Raw genomic sequence first — 13,867 nt, 5'->3', positions numbered from 1 at the left:
TTCTGGGATTGCGCCCCTCATCGGGCTCCCTGCACAGTGGAGACCCTGCTTCTCCCTCTCCTTCTGCTGCTCCCCTTGCTTGTTCTTTCTCTCTCTCTCTCTGTCAAATAAATAAATTTTTTTAAAAGAGTATATAAGAGAGGTCCTCCGCTCCTCCCCATTCAAAGATAGCTACATCTTCTGGTGTAGAGCCAACCACATCTCTAAGGCACAATGGTGGAGGCTGGAGTAAGGGGATTTAACTGTATTGGGCACCTGGTCACCAGGGCTAGTTTTAATTCTGGCAAAGTCGGTACTGTCACCATCAATGACCTGTTCATTGTCATCAACTACATGGTCCACATGTTCCAGTATGATTCCACCCACAGCAAATTCAATGGCACAGTCAAGGCTGAGAACAGGAAACTTGTCATCAATGGGAAGCCCATTTCCATCTTCCAGAATCAAGATCCCACCAACACCAAATGGGATGATGCTGGTTCTGAGTATGTTGTGGAGTCCACTGGGGTCTTCACCATCATGGAGAAGGCTGGGCTCACTTGAAGGGTGGGGCTAAGAGCGTTATCATCTCTGCCCCTTCTGCTGATGCCCCCATGTCAGTGAAGGGCATGAACCACGAAAAGTTTGACAACTCTCTCAAGATGATAAGCAATGCCTCCTGCACCACCTACTTCTTGGCCCCCTCTGGCTCCCCATCTATGACAACTCTGGCATCATGGAGGAACTCATGACCACAGTCCAAGCTATCAATGTCACCCAGAAGACCGGGGATGATCCCTCTGGGAAGCTGTGGTATGATGTCTGAAGGGCTACCCAGAACATCATTCCTGCTTCTACTGGTGCTGCCAAGGCTGGGGCAAAGGTCATCTCTCAACTGAATGAGAAGCTCACTGGCATGGCGTTCAGTGGCCGACCCTCACCCTGTCAGTAGTGGATCTGACCTGCCACCTGGATGAAGTTGCCAAATATGATGACATCAAGACGGTGGTGAAGCAAGGATTGAAGGGTCCCTTCAAGGGCATCCTGGGCTACACTGATGACCAGGTTGTCTCCTGCAACTTTAACAGTGACACCCACTCTTCCACCTTTGATGCTGGAGCTGGCATTACTCTCAATGACTACTATGTCAAGCTCATTTCCTGGTATGACAATGAATTTGACTACAGCACTTAGGCGGTGGACCTTATGGTCCACATGGTCTCCAAGGAGTAAGAGCCCCCAGACCACCAGCCTCAACGAGAACAAGAGGAAGAGAGAGGACCTCAGCTGCTGTAGAGTTCTTGCCCCAATTTATCCCCTAACACACTGAGAACCTCCCAACCTCTACCCAATTTCCATCCCAGACACCCTGAAGAAGGGGAGTGGCTTGAGGAGCCCTAACTTGTCATGTACCATCAATAAAATATACTGCACCCAGACCAAAAAAAAAAAAGAGAGAGTGGGTGAGAGAGATTGAAGGATCGAAAAAAAGAGGAAGATAAAAGAGAAATATCACAATTTTTCCATCAAGGTCCTAAAAGGAAGACAATACAACCTCTCATGTAGAAGGTCATCATGTACTCTAGAAGAGTCAATCTAGATTAGAGCATTCTGCCTGCTGGTGATGAAACCATTCTTTATCTGCTGAGAAGCAATTTTATCTTTCATCACAACAGAAAAAGAAGTCTCCAAATCCTTTTAAGGTACCTTTATTCCTTCAAATATTTTTCTGGTGTCACTGACCTTCTCCAGCTCCAATTACATGATATTGTCCCACAGCTTACCACTAATGCTCTATTCATTGTTCAGCCTTTTTTCAGTCTTTTTTTTTCTGTGCTTTATTTTGGATAGCTTCCATCGTTATGCCTTCAAGTATCTAATCTGTTTTTCTACTGTGTCTAATCTATTAATCCCATCCAACATACTTCTCATCTCAAATATTTTTATTTCCTAAATTTGGGTCTTTGTTTTATAGCTTCCATTTTTTCACCTTGTTATACTCACCTTTTCTTCCACCTCTTTAACAAGTGAAGCATATTTATAATAGCTGTTTTAATATCTTTGTCTACTAATTCTATGCTCTCATCTCTGGAATTCTATTTCTATTAATGGAATTTTATCCATGTTATGAATGTATGATCCTGTTTCTTGGCATGTCCTGTAATTTTTCATTAGAAGCCAGACATTATGTCATTTCCTTTCCTTTAGAGATCACAATCATGTGATAACTGTTGTCCAATGTCTAAAATACTGTTTTATATATCTTCTTGGGTTTTTTTGGTCATTTAAGGTGAGAAATAAATTCTCTTCCTGATACTCTGTCATGGCTGGAATTGGAAGGCCTTACAACCCTAAGTAAATTAATGCATTAAGCTTCAATGACTGCTAACATCACAATAAATTAGATAATCGGAAATCATTTGTAGAGATAGAGATAATCATGTGCCTCCTGATGACACATCATTTATGAAGTAGTTTTGCAAAAAAAGTATATATCAAATTTGAATCTGATCAAGCCTCTAGATGTAACTACCAATTTATAGGATATACAGAAGACAGAGGAATATCTTAAACTACACCACAATGATACAATCAACAAAATCAAAATTGCAGGAAACTCTGTAGAACAAACAACCAGTTTTTTTTCAACAATTTAAATTCTAAGAAAACTTAAAAGGCAGAAAGAAAGCTATAGGTTAAAAGAGACTTAACATATCAATGTAATGTGTGGACCTCATGTGGATACTGATTCAAGCAAATAAACTCTGAGAAAAAATTTAGGATACTTATGAAACAACTGGAAATTCATATTCAAACCAGACAAGCTAGTTGATGGTATTAAAGAATCATTATTAATTTGTGGTAATGGTATTCCAATTTTTTTTATTATTTTCTCTCTTAGAGAAACATTCTGGCATATTTATAGATGAAATAATATGATGTTTAATAAGACAGGTCACATATAGGTAATCATAGAAGCTGACTGATACATACATTTGAAATTTTCTATTATAAAAGAATTTAAAAATTATTCAAGAGTTATAAAATTGAGGGCGCCTGGGTGGCTCAGTTGGTTAAGCGACTGCCTTCGGCTCAGGTCATGATCCTGGAGTCCCGGGATCGAGTCCCACATTGGGCTCCCTGCTCAGCAGGGAGTCTGCTTCTCCCTCTGAACCTCTTCCCTCTCGTGCTCTCTATCTCTCATTCTCTCTCTCTCAGATGAATAAATAAAATCTTAAAAAAAAAAAAGAGTTATAAAATTGAGGTATGGATTTTAAATTTGGCTCTGACACCACTCTGCTCTGTGCCTATGGACTACTCACTTCTCTCTAGGCTTCAGCTCTCTCTATAAAATATGACATATAAAACCCATCCCAATATACTTTCCATTATATCCACTTATGACCTATGTGATAAGGGAAAGTTACTTAAACTTTTTAAGCTTCAGTTTCCTTACCTATAAAAGGCAATGAAAGTGGTAGCAAATTTTTAGGGCTACTATGTGGGTTAAGTTAGGTAATGTATGTTAAAGCCCACATCATAGTGCCTGGTACAAAGTAAGCACTCAGTAATTATCATCTATTATCATTATTAGTATTATTATTATCTTGCTGCATCTAAAAGATACTAATGGTTGAATTCTGTACACTTTTTTAAATTACTCTATATTTTACTTTCTTATCCCTTCCTTCTCCATATCTTCTTTCTGAAACTTTCCCTCTAAAATTCTATAGAACAATGTGCCCAATGGCACAAGCCAGGAGAGAAAGAGCTTGGCTCTCCTTCCCAGGGAGAGTCACTGCTGTGGGCCTGGAAAAATGGAGGTGCCACTTTCATCATATTCAGAATATAGTATGCAGCTGCTCTTCTGGTATGCCACACATCCTGAGGTTGCTCCCAAGGGCTAAAAACAGAGCTCAGGCGATCAGCCCATTGCAGCCAAGATCATTCTTTTTCAAGGTGGCCCCATTTCAAATAAAATGGGCACTTTATATGTATCCCTTTTCTAGCTAAGAGTTGGTCTTCCCTCCCAGTTTGTGGCCTACTTGAGGACAAGGACTGTGTCTAGTTTATCTTTAGAGCTTATGCTCCTAGCTAAGTATCTGGGACAGAGCAGGTACTCAGTTCTTGCTGCATGAGGAAATTACTTGTCTATTCTTTTATTTGGAGTGGGGCAGAAACAGGAAAGGAACATGGATAGACATGCAGAAAACCAATGTTGGATGGATCTTTCTAACAGTCTTTATCAAGGAGTACAAACTTGTTCATAACTTCCAACTCATTTCTTCTCTTTATTTCCCACTACTCATCTTCTCATAACTTTCCTCCACTCCCATGAACTACTTATAGTTCCCCAAATATATGCCAAATATTCTTCCTTCTGATGGTGTGTTCAAATTATTCCCTCCACCTATTAATATCCCTCCCCCAACTCCCTTACCTTCGCTCTTAACATGTACATCCTTCAAGACTTGGTTTCAGCATCCCCTCTCCCATGAAGCTTTTCTCAACCACTGTAGCTGAAAGGATTATCTTCCTGATTTCCTTTAACACTTTACATTTAGCTTGAGGTAGTCATAATAATCTATCAGACGGTGTGGTTGGTTGTATAGGTTTCACAATTTTTACAAGGTTGAGGGCAAGAATCATATTTGAATTTCTTTGGCATCCAGCATAGTGCTTTGTATCCACCAGGCAACTAATGAGTGTTTGTGCACTTACTGGCTAAATGTGGCAGAATAAGAAGTATAATCATTCAACCAAATTTAAAATATAAAATAAGTGAGCCTTTAAAAGTGTGTTTTACCTGTAAGATTTTTCCTTAAAAAATTAACATATTGTTTTGAAGTTTTGCTATTGTCTGTTTTATTAGACAATATCCCCTACTCCTAGAAACCTAAGGAAAAACTGTCATGAGGCATATGTATTTTCTTAATGAAATGAATTCAAGAGAAAAATACACAATATTAAAAAAAATAGTAATTTGACGTTTTCTTCAAATTTCAGGGTAAGACAGACTGGGGTATTAAAAAAAAAAATCAAGACTCACTAGACAATTGTATTAATATTGGCCAAGCCCTTGGTTTTTCCAAATATCCCCAAACTACTTCTCAGCAGACTTACAGGACATGAAGGAGAGGGAAGAGTTGAGAAACCATAAAATATTAAATAACTTCAGGCTACTATACTTCTCAAAAGTAAGCGCCAGGATAGAAGTAAATCTCATTTCTTAAAATTAAAGATGAGCTGAGGCTTCCTTGCTACTTATCCAATTGCTTTATTTTCCCTTCTAGATGATACACTGTAGCACTGTCATCATGTCTTTACCACTTTGTGGCACTTTCCTCTTCTTCATTCCTTCTAGATCAAAGATTAAGACATATAAACCAATGACATCTCTCACCACCCACCACCCCATCCCCAGCAAACAAGTTCAAGGTGGCCTTATCCATGCCATTTCTTAAAGTAATATTTTATTGCTGGAACTCAGTTAGATCATCTAGCCCAACTTTTCCATTTTACCCATGAGAACTGAAGTCTAGAGAGAGTGTATTACTTGTTCAAGGTCACCCAGATAGTGTCAGACCCCATAAAAGAATCTCCTTTTCTTAACTGCCAGTTCTCAACATTATACCCAACAAATGTCTGGGCACACAGACGGCCATTAACAAATATTTTCTTGAAGTGAAGTGAATTTAATTTCTTCTTCTTTGACAGAACTACCTGGCCACTCCGCATAATGTGGAAGGAAGGGGTTAAAGTGCTGTTCTGAATGCTATGGCTTAAAAGGCAGTGTGGTATGGACTCTGGAGTAGGCATCCTGAGTTCTGATTTGGGATCTGCCACTGCCCATCCTTATGACCTTGGGAAAATTGCTTTACATTTCTTAGTCTCAGCTTCCTCACTCGTAAAATGAAGGTAATCACAGAAACCACCTCAAAGCGTTGTTTATTCATTCAGTAACATTGGTTCAACACTTGCTCTTAAGCAGGTAGATGCTGGGGATACAACAACAGACATGAAATAAAAGATCATACCCCGAGGAGCTATCATTCTATTAGGTTAAAGGATATATCCAAATAAAATGCCCAGTACAGAGTCTGGCACCTAAGAATTGTTCAATAAATGCTACTTGTTATTATCATTATTATTAAAAATGTATTGTATATCCACATTTAAAAAGCAAATCAGCAAATAAATCTTACAAGCTGAAAGCTCCAAGCAAGATTTGAGGGTATAAAACAGCTCACATGGCAGTGTTTCACAAGGACAGATATCACCATGGCAATATTTTTCTGAGTTCCTTAAGAACACTTGCTGGATGCTGTGGAAGGTTCAGGCATGGTCTTGAAAACCCCATGTAAAGGGCATCATATAGTAGGTGGAGAAAATACTCTCCAGTTTATGTCCGAAAAAGATAACTTCCTCTATAGAATCATTTGATAAGCCTTAATGTACAAAATCTTAAATCAAGAAACATAAACTAAGAGATAATTACTTATATTACAATGGGAGTCATCTTTTCTTTTCAACGGCCAGCTTTCTTAACATATTAAAAAAATGATGTACCACATGATTAACAAGCACATGAAAAGATACTCAACATCCTTAGTCATGAGGGAAATGCAAATCAAAACCAAAATGAGGTACCACTTCACACCTACTAGGATGGCAAATAATTTTTTACATGGAAAGTAACAAGGTTAGAGAGGAGGTGGAGAAATTGGAACCCTCGTATGTTGCTGATAGGCACATAAAATAGTTGAGTCTCTGTGGAAAACAATTTGGCAGTTCTTCAAATGTTAAACACAGAATTACCATATAAGGCTGCTATTCCACTTCTAGATATAAACCAAAAAGAACTGAAAACAGGTACTTCAACAAGCGAGATGTACATGTATGTTCATGGAAACACTATTCACAGTAGCCAAAAAGTGGAAATATCCATTAATGGGTGGCCCGATGTCCATTAATGGGTGAATGATAAAGAAGATGTGGTATATACATACAATGTAGTATTACCCAGCCATAAAAAGAAATGGATTACTGATATATGCTACAACATGGATAGATCTCCAATATATTACACTAAGAAGCCAGATACAAAAGATCACATGTACTGTAAGAGTACATTTATATGAACTAGGTAGAATAGATAAATGCATAGGAAAAGAAAGCAGATGGGGTAGAGGCCAGGGGCTTCGGGGAGGGCAGAATAAGGAGAAACTGCTTAACAGATAAAGGGTTTTACTTTAGAGTGATAGAAATGTTTTAGAACTAGACAGAGATGTAGTTGTTCAACATTGTGAATGTATTAAATGCCACTGCATTGTTCACTTCAGAACAGTTTTATAACAAACCTTCCAAAAAAATAAAAGGTTAGTTTTAGGTTACATGAAATTAATCTCAGTAAGTTTAAAAAAAAAAAAAAAGATACTGTCCACGTGTCCTATAACATATAAAAGTATATTGGGGACCTGGGTGGCTCAGTCAGTTAGGCATCTGACTCTTTATTTCAGCTTAGGTCATGATCTCAGGGTCATGACATTGAGACCCATGCCCTGCGTGGGGCCTGCTTAAGATTCTGTCTCTCTCCCTCTCCCTCTGCCCCTGCTTGCTCTCACTCTCTCTAAAGAATAAAATAAAAAATAAATGTTTTTTAAAAAGCATAAGAAAAATATTTTAAGTGATTGTTTAACTGTCTCAGTAACCCATGTAAATAGAGCCTCTATTTATTCACAGAAAAGGAAGGAACAGACTGTTCTTACTAAAATCCTGGCTTCTTCCTGTTAAAGAGTAATTTTTTAAGGTAAAACTACGACTGTCATACAGATATAAAATGAACACATGTCAAAGATTTTTACTTAACTCATTAATTTAAGACAGAACCAGTAAGACATTAAAAACTGGTTCAAGAGGCAAGGAGAAACACTGAAGTATATTTGTTAATAGATAGAAAACTAGCTTCTTAGGGTAGTGGCTGGGGGGTGATCAACCGCATCTCCACAAAACAAAATTTGACAGCTTTTCTACAGACAAGAATAGTCTGCATTACTCTCAGTTTTCTACAACTTTACAGAGTTTTCAATAGCTCAAAGATAATGAAAGATAAACCAGATAACTTGGAAGGATGCACTAGTCAGTGCCTCGCATTCTAAAAAATACCCAGTGATTTTCTACCCCTAGATTTCAGTTTTTCCTGACATTCTTCTGGCATTCAAGGTAATTCACTACCTTAGCAAATGGCTTCTCTTTCTTGAACTTCAGGTCCTTGCCTTATTAAAAAAAAAAAAAAAGGAAGAATTGGCTTGAATGACCTAATGCCTGTCTTGATCTTTGACAGTTTGATAATAACCAACTTCTAAGGGCCAGATGCTGAGTCAGAGATTCCTACAGGTAACAGAGCCCTCTAAGCCATCAGCACGCAGAATCACATCGCATAAATTACTTCTCTTCTGATGGGACATGCCATTCCTTGATGAAGGAGACCATATTTCTAATAAACGACTCCAGGACAATTTGCCTTTTTACACTATTACTGGAAACACGGTTATACTGAATTCCCCCAGGTTCTGCCATGACCAACAAGCATCATTTAATTTTTAAACAAATGACTGAAACCAGAGTGAGAAGTAGTCTGGACCTACCAAACAAAACAAAATAGTTGACCTACATGAGATGTCAAAAAAAAAAAAAAATACTGGTTGAGTTGAATGGCTTTTAAAATTTTTCTGTCACTGGCGGGGAGAAGGGACTGTGATCACTTACACTTAGTTTACTGTATTACAGCAATGGTGTATTACTTACTTAGGGATTACTGACTCAGGGAAACTAAGGATTACTAAGAATTACACTGAGGACACATTTAGTTTACTGTAAACGCAATATGACACGTCTCTTCTGCAGCAATGGATATCCAGCTGCCCAGTACTGGGCACACAGTAGGTCTTCAAAACTTGTTTAATCATACAGTTACAGAGAGTGGAAGTCTATACCTGTCACAGAAATATTCTGCTTACTCATGATAACATCAAGTTTCTCTATTTATTGGACTAAATTATTTTTATTATATTTAAGTGTATTGACCAATGTAGCACAAAGCAAGCACATCTACCAATGGTATGTAAAACAGAAGTCTTAAGCTTCCAAGAAAAAAAAAATGTGCTGTTCCACATAATTTTCCATAAAGATCTATAATCCTGCACAGATCTTCTACCAAAGCCAATGCCAAGATTAATATTAGATTTCTGAAATCAGTAAAACTGTAATCCTGACCCAAGCAACTGTGAGCTACCTCCTGTCTTCTGGATTGAAAGAAAGGGCAGCTTGAATTTCCCTGAAATGCCCATACCAAAATTCTTTACATTCCAGCTAAAAATGCCTTGCTTACCATGAGACTTTGGCTTCTGCCCTGCCTTTTTCTCCTCATTTTCACTTAGATTCAATGTGTAATTATTAGTGGTTAGCTCAGGGTCATGTAATTTTTGTCCTTCTGCTGGGAGAACGCACATAAGCATGCGCACTCCCCAAGTGTGGTTAACTGAAAGCTGGGGCTGCACCAAATAGAGTGGAACAGGGAGACCCTTCCCCATCCCTTCCAGTTGATAGCCTAGCCTCTTTGCACACAGCTGTCATTCCAGTTTATGCCCCTCCTTGCCAGAGAGCAGGGATCTACCTCAAACAAACCCAGCCTCAAGGGGCATTTTCTGTGAGGACATCAGGACCTGGAAAGCCGACAGACAACGTGGAAGCTGTGAGTACCTTTGACACCAAAGCTGCTGGTTGGCTGGGTTTTCTCATAGCATAGTGACCCTACAGATAAGGAAAACCAAAATTCTTTCGGTGTAGGACAGAGAATACACTCCTGGTGCTTTTAATTTATAGGAAGTGAGTACAGCGGCTTCCCACCTCCACTCTCAGGACCAAATACACTCACTCACATAAACACACTCATCAGTTAACACTTACCTAATGTCAATTATTAAAGCACTAAACAAAATGCAGGAGGGGATTTAAAGATACACTGTTATTTACTATTTCCTGGATCCAAATATCTGGAGCAGCTAACGTGCCTGCACTTCCTAGCACTTTTCTCTTTGGTCAGATATACCTTCTGAGTGCCAAGCTGGGTACCTGGGAGACTCGAGAAAGAGCAGGCCTTTCATTCTCCTCCGTGCTCTCTGAGCCCTTGACTCTGCACAAGGAAAGCCGAGCAGAATTTGAATTAAGATCTGCAGGAAGTGCTGCTGGTGATTTTAAGACAGGAAATGACATGTTGCAGGGAAAAAATCAAGAGAAACTATACTGAAAGAACCACAAGGAAAGGAAATAAGTTTTGAGGGGGGGGAAGAGAAGAATAACAGAAGAACAGTGAAGAGTTGACCTCTAGCAGGAATGGCAGTGGGATTTTGGTTCAGCTTTTAGAGTTCAGCTTGAAGATCCAGAGTCAATGCCAAGCTACCTGTGAAGTACCCCTCTAGAGGAGGCTAGACTGAAATATCTATGATACACATTATGCTAAAATGTGGGAAACAGAGACAAAATAAGCATTACTGAAGACCTATTTGATCTCTCCTTCCATCTCACAGATACAGTTAATAACCTAAGTAAACCCAAGGAATTTGTTTTTGAGTACTTAAGTCTGTGGCTGATTTTTTGCTCTCACTTCTCTGCCATATTTTCCAACTTTTCTGTAGTTTGAATGTACACTTATAGATATATTTAAATAAATTATCTTATAAAAATAAAACAAACCTTCGGATTTGGGAGAGAGGGCCCTGGTCAGCTAGACATTGCTGAGTGGACCAAGAAATCCCAGAGGTCCCAGGGCTTAACACCAACTGCTGCCAAAGTCTAAATCTGTTGGCTTTTCTGAGTCCAGCATTTATTTAGCAAGGGGATAATAACATCTGCCTTCCTTACAGACTAGTTCTGAAGGTCACAAGATAAACGTGTGAAAATGTTTTGTGAGTGTCACATACTTAATCAGTATGAGACAGTATTATTCCAGTTAAAGGCAACTTTCTAGAAAACTAAAGAAGGGTAGGGATAGACATAAAGAAGGTATTTAAATGTATTTCCCCTCCATTTAAGTTCCAATGAGATCCATAGATTAATTGTGACTGGCAAAGGCACTCTGCTCAGGACAGATTCTGAAGCAACAACAGAAACTGAAATTCAGCAGTAAGAATCTTTACTCCATATCAGATTAACTTCCATCGTTGTGAAATCTTCGGGTCCTAGAACTGAGCTCCTGAGAGATCTTCCTACCTTTCCAGTTCTGGTAGAATCTGACCTCCTGGGGGAAGCACTGAAACCCAACTGATGTGAAAAGACCTAGCAAAGATATATTTGAAACTAGAAGATATCAAGTGACTTCCCCTGAGGTTGGTCCCAAGTTTGGTTTCAAGTTCTCACCTTGATGTGTTTAGCTACTTCCTAGAGGAGCTGGAGGAATTAATTACCTGAGCCTGACAAGAACCAACAATAAGTATATCAGGACAAGGCTACAAACTTTCGCCGACACTAGTTCATGGCCAAACCTGTTTCTCACTCTGGCTCTCATTTGCACAGAGCATTAGGAGAACAGATGATGTCAACACCAACTGAGAAGACAAGTTATCTTAATACTCAACCCCTGGCAGGAGAACTTGTGCCCTGATTTATTTTTAGTGCTTTTTTACCTTAGTAATCCAGTAAGCTGACGAAAAGCCAGCAACCTGACTATTCTCTGAGCTCACCACCCTTATTTATCTCTTAGCAATCAGCAAGACATTTAGTCATCTGAGGGAGAACCTACTAGGAACTTGGGGTCCCATCATTTGCAAACTTTCAGAGAACACACAGGATTATTTTCCCAACCCAAGTAGAAGCATGGTAGTAATCATTGGTGGCAATCTTTGACTCAAGGGAGAAAGACAAAGAGAGATTGCTAAAAAAAAATAGGTCTATCTACAGTCTACCATTTTTATCAGCAGGGTGGAGGATAGGGCAGAAAGCAAGAATTCAGCTTTACCTTTCATGAAATGTTAGATCTTAAATTAAGGCACACATTCTGCTTATCTTAAGCTTCAGATAGGACTGTTGCAAGGAATTCACAATGAACAGAGAGTATTTTCACCCAGATGCAGAAAGTGAAATATCAAAATATTCATCAGACATTTCCACATTTTTGCATTTGGATTTAACCCCAAATATTTAATTTTATTTCAACCTCATACAGCTTGTGAGGACAGATTTATCCAACACCAGCTGTCCTCATAGTTAAAAGCTACACCACAAAGATAAAATTAGAATCAAGTCAGGATCATATTTCTCTGCAAGAATTCTGCTCTATGTCCCACTGATGCCCTGAGCCACAACTGACAAACCAAATACCAGCATTATTCTTGTTTTTCTTGAACAATTCCTAAGCACCCACAGTGTGGTAGAAACTGCATATAAAAAAAAAAAAAAAAAAAAGGCATGAACCCTAAACATATAGAATTATACCCATGGGTACAAACTTATTTCCAAGATTATTTCTCACCCAAATGGGAGGAAAGTATGTACTGTTTCAACAGAGCAGGGAGTAAGTGAAGTCAACTATCACAACTCTACCACCACCCTTTTATTCTGGAGTTTTCCACCATAGCAATTTTCCAAACACACATGAGACTCAAATTAGACTGAAGTCTGGATAAGGTATGTTCATTAAATCAAACAGTAAAGACCAAAGGTCATCATTTCAGTGTGAGATATTTGGGATGACAATGTATTCTGTAAAAAAAATAAGAAGAAGAAGAAAGAATAATCTCAAGATTCTAAAAGATTATTTGTGTACATCCTCATTTATGAATAAAGAAATACAAGCCTATAAAATGATATACTACATTATGAGGATTATAAGGAAGTTATTTTCAAATAACTATTGAGAATGTACTATTTCACGAAAGGGCAATCCGGCTGTTTATGAAAATGTAAAATGTATGTGTTTTATTCTCCCTTGTAATTCCACTGCTACAGATATAGTTATAAGAAGATGCAAAGGTGTATTTATAAAGATGCTCACTTAAGTATTGTTTTTAACAACTCCCATATTCTTCAACAGTGAACTGATAAATTATTATAAACCATATAAAAAATTCTATGTAGAAATTTAGAAGAATAAGTTAGATTTTTATGTGCTATTATCAAATGATGAGCCAGATATATTAAGTGCAAAAGCAAGGTATAATATATATATAGTATGGTTGCATTTATGAAATAATAAAATTATATACAGAGCTGTACATGTATATAACTGTATATCTGGAAGGATATTAAGAAATTGTTAATAGTAGAAATTGGAGACTGGAAAGGGCCAACTTTTACTTTTCACTTTATACCTTCCTTACACTCTGAATTTTTAGAATTTTTGCCTTAAACATCTGCTACTTTTATTTTTAAAAGTCTCTGGCAAAAAAAAAAAATCCTGTGGCATTCATAAGTTTGTTTCAATTTTCTGGAAAATTCATTTGCATGGAACATCCCAAGTCCCTAAAAGTACTTTATGAATCAAAAGAATTAAATTATACTCAGAGTAGTTTATAATATTGACTATATTTTACTGTATTTTGTTTCTCTGAAAACTGGTAATTCCTGAAGTTTGGTTAAATGGGCCAGAATTCCATTCACTTACTATGACAGATAACAAAAAGGAAACTGCTTTCACACATCTCTTTTATTTTGAAAATGGATTTGACTTTCCAGGATATACTTCTTCATACCTGGGTGTCATTTCAATGATTTGGAAATATTTAATGCCATATGATCTAATGTTGGAAGAATATTAAGTATGACAATACTCTGAGAACATTAAATTCCTCCAAGACATTCATAAAAAGGACCTCTGTGGCAATCATCAATT

The 13,867-nt window shown here is 38.0% G+C and overlaps 1 pseudogene; it reads left to right on the top strand.

Annotated features, from left to right (window-relative positions):
* Positions 1-213: 213 nt before the first annotated feature.
* On the top strand, positions 214-1,212 carry LOC112808996 (glyceraldehyde-3-phosphate dehydrogenase-like; annotated as a pseudogene).
* Positions 1,213-13,867: the final 12,655 nt, after the last annotated feature.

This window comes from Callorhinus ursinus, unplaced genomic scaffold, assembly GCF_003265705.2.
Source record: "Callorhinus ursinus isolate GAN/ISIS: 27379988/994484 unplaced genomic scaffold, GSC_fseal_2.0 scaffold83, whole genome shotgun sequence".
In the NCBI taxonomy this organism is placed as follows: domain Eukaryota; kingdom Metazoa; phylum Chordata; class Mammalia; order Carnivora; family Otariidae; genus Callorhinus; species Callorhinus ursinus.
This window is presented reverse-complemented; position numbering and strand designations above follow the sequence as displayed.